We start from the raw sequence: 3,786 nt of genomic DNA, 5'->3' as shown, positions 1-3,786 counted from the left end.
CTGCCCCTGGTGGTCAGTGCACTCCCATAGGGGTTGTGCTGCTCAACCAGAAGCCAGGCTCATGGCTGGCAAGCACAGCGGTGGTGATGGGAGACTCTCTCACCTCCGTGGCAGCACTAAGGACCTCTTGGGGGATGTTTGCCTCCTGGCTTAGGTGGACATCCCCTGAGGGGCTCCAGATTGCAAGAGGGTTCAGGCCAGGCTGAGGGACCTCCCCGCCCCCACCAGTGCACAAATGTCGTGCACCAGGCCTCTGGTCCTATATAATAAAATCTTAATATGCTACGCGTTCGACTGTTCATTCGACCATTTGACCAGTTGTTATGATGCACACTGACCACCAGGGGGCAGATACTCCGACCAGTAGGTTAGCTTGTTACTGAAGTCCCGCTGATTGGGACTGAGCATGATGGGCTGGACATGCCCTGGAGCCCTTCCACGGTCCCTCCCTGACCTGCCCTTATCGGCCCCAATCTGGATTGGGTGAGATGGGCCAGACACAGACTGCAGCCCTCCCATGTCCCTCCCTGGCCCCAATTGTACACCAGTGGGGTCCCTCGGCCTGGCCTACACCCTCTCGCAATCTGGGACCCTTAGGGGGATGTCAGAGAAGCAGTTTTGGCCCAATCCCTGCAGGCCAGGCGGAGGGACTCCACTGGTGCATGAATCTGTGCACCAGGTCTCTAGTGTTGAATAATTATGGTAAAAGTGGACATCCCTGTCTTGTTCTTGTTCTTAGGGGAAATGGTTTTAGTTTTTGCCCATTAGTATGATGTTTGCTGTAGGTTTGCCATGTATGGCTTTTATTATGTTGATATATAATTCCTCTAATTCCACTTTGCTGAGATTTTTTTTTTAAATCAAAAAATGGGTGCTCGCTTCGGCAGCACATATACTAAAATTGGAACGATACAGAGAAGATTAGCATGGCCCCTGTGCAAGGATGACATGCAAATTAGTGAAGCGTTCCATATTAAAAAAAAATGGGTGTTGGATTTTGTCAAATGCTTTTTCTGCACCTATTGATATCATCATGGGATTTTTGTCTTTCAATTTGTTTATGTGATGGATCACTTTTTTGGTTTGTGAATACTGCACCAGCCTTGCATATCTGGAATGAATCCCACTTGTCATGGTGTATGATCTTCTTAATCTATTGCTGGATCTGATTTGCCAATATTTTGTTGAGGATTTTAGCATCTATGTTCATCAGGGATATTGGCTTGTAATTCTCTTTCTTTGTAGTGTCTTTATCTGGCTTTGGAATTGGGATAATGCTAGCCTCATAACAAGAGCTTGGAAGTGTTCCTTCCTCTTGGATTTTTGGGAATAATTTGAGGAGTATAGGTGTTAGTTAATCATTGAATGTTTGGTAAATCTTCCCTGTGAAGCCATCCAGACCAGGACTTTTGTTTGCTGGGAGTTGTTTTGACTACTCCTTCAGTTTCCTCAGTTGTTATTGACCTATTCAGGTTTTCTGATTTTTCCTGATTCAGTTTTGCAAGATTGTATTTTTCTAGGAATTTTTCCATATCATCCACAGTGTCTAGCTTGTCAGCATATAGTTGCTCATAGTATTTTCTTACAATCTTTTGTATTTCTGTGGTGTCAGTTGTTACTTCACCACTTTCGTTTCTTTTAAAATTTATTTATTTATATATTTTTATTTAATTTATTGGGGTGACACTAGGACCACTTTCATTTCTGATTTCATTTATTTGTTTCTTGATGAGCCTGGGTAAGGTTAATCAATCTTGTTTATCCTTTCAAAGAACCACTTCTTGGTTTCATTGATCTTTTGTATTTTTTTAGTCTCTATGTAATTTATTTCTGCTCTAATGTTCATTATTTCCTCCTTCTACTTACTCTCAGCTTTTTTCCTTCTTTTTAATTCAAGTTTATTAAGGCATAATTTATATTCAGTAAAATTTACCCTTTTTAGGTACACAGTTATATTAATTTTTTAAATCTTTATACAGTCATTTGGTCACACATCAAGACAATAGACTATTTCCATCACTCCAAAATATTCTTGCATGGTGTTAGATAGGACAATGGTATGAAGGTCTGGGCAGTTCTTACTAAATGCTATTCTTACTCAATGTTAAAATGTAGCACAGCATTTTGCAGATGCAGTTTTAACCAGAGGAGCTTGACCCTAACCCAAGGGTGGGCAAACTTTTTGACTCGAGGGCCACAATGGGTTCTTAAACTGGACCGGAGGGCCAGAACAAAAGCATGGATGGAGTGTTTGTGTGAATTAATATAAATTCAAAGTAAACATCATTACATAAAAGAGTATGGTCTTTTTTTTTTTTTTTAGTTTTATTCATTTCAAACGGGCTGTAGTTTGCCCACGGCTGCCCTAACCCAACATGATAAGTTTAGCTAACTGCAAAGAAGAAATCAACATGTAATTAACCAAATGGTGTACATAATACTTGCAGCTTTTTACTGTTGTTCTTTTTCTAATCTTTAAACTGCAAAGAAGAAATCAACATGTAATTAACCAATTGGTGTACATAATACTTGCAGCTTTTACTGTTGTTCTTTTTCTAATCTTTAAGTTGTACAGTTAAATAGTTTATCATTAAATTTTCTTTCTTTCTTTTTTTTTTTGTAGGCCTGTAATGGTATGGATTTTCCTCTCAGGACTTCTTTTGCTGTGTTCCCGAGATTTTGGGTTGTTGTGTGTTCATTTTTATTTGTTTTCAGGAAGTTTTTGATTTCTCTCTTGATCTCATTGATAACATATTCTTTGTTGAAAAACATGTCAATTATCCTCCATGCGTTAGGATGTTTTTTTGAGTGGTTTGACTGTAGTTGATTTCTGATTTCATTCCATTATGATCTGAGAAGATGCTTGATGTGATTTCAGTCTTTTTGAAATGACCCATGTGTACTTGAGAAGAATGTATATTCTGTAGCTTTGGGATGAAATGTTCTAAAAATGTCAATTAAGTCCATCTGGTCCAGTGTGTCATTTAGAGTCACTGTTTCCTTGTTAATTTTTAGCCTGGAAGATCTATCCAGTGAAGTCAGCTGAGTGTTAAAGTCCCCTACCTTGACTGGATTGCTGTTTATCTCTCCGTAAATGTCCTCCAGAACTTAAAAAATATATATATTTAGGTACTCCTATATTGGGTGCATATATGTTTACCAGGGTTATACCCTCTTGTTGTATCTATTCTTTTAGTATTGTGTAGTGACTTTTATTGTCTCTTGTGATGACCTTCATTTTGAAATCTATTTTCTCAAATATGAGTAGTGCCACCCAGCTTTTCTTTCATTTCCATTTGCATGGAAATTTTTATTCCACCCCTTCACTCTAGTACTATGTGTCTTGTTCTGAGTTGGGTCTCTTGTACACAGCATATAGTTGGGTCATGTTTTTGTATCCAGTCAGCTACCTTATGTTTTTTTATTAGAGCATTTAATCCATTTACATTTTGGTTTATTATTGATAGGTACTTATTTATAGCCATTTTAATTCTGTATGCTTAGGTTTTTCTGTTTCTTCTTATTACAGCAGTCTCTTTACCATTTCTTGCAATGCTGGCTTGGTGATGATGTACTCCTTTAGCCTTCTTTTGTCTGGGAAGCTCTTTATTTGACTATTTTGAATGATAGCCTTGGTGGATATAGTAATCTTGGTTTCAGATCCTTCCTTTCCATTACCTTGAGTACTTCATGCCATTCCCTTCTGGCCTGTAGAATTTCTGATGAGAAATCAGGTGTCAGCCTTATGGGAGCTCCTTTGTAGATAACAGTTTCTTTTCTCTTGCT

At 38.7% G+C, this 3,786-nt stretch overlaps 1 pseudogene; it reads right to left on the bottom strand.

Annotated features, from left to right (window-relative positions):
• Positions 1-519, bottom strand: part of LOC102767103 — a 3,924-nt pseudogene extending 3,405 nt beyond the window's left edge.
• Positions 520-3,786: the final 3,267 nt, after the last annotated feature.

Source organism: Myotis davidii, unplaced genomic scaffold (assembly GCF_000327345.1).
Source record: "Myotis davidii unplaced genomic scaffold, ASM32734v1 scaffold1578, whole genome shotgun sequence".
Classification (NCBI taxonomy): Eukaryota; Metazoa; Chordata; class Mammalia; order Chiroptera; family Vespertilionidae; genus Myotis; species Myotis davidii.
Note: the sequence above shows the minus strand (reverse complement) of the source record. Positions and strands in the feature narration are given on the sequence as shown.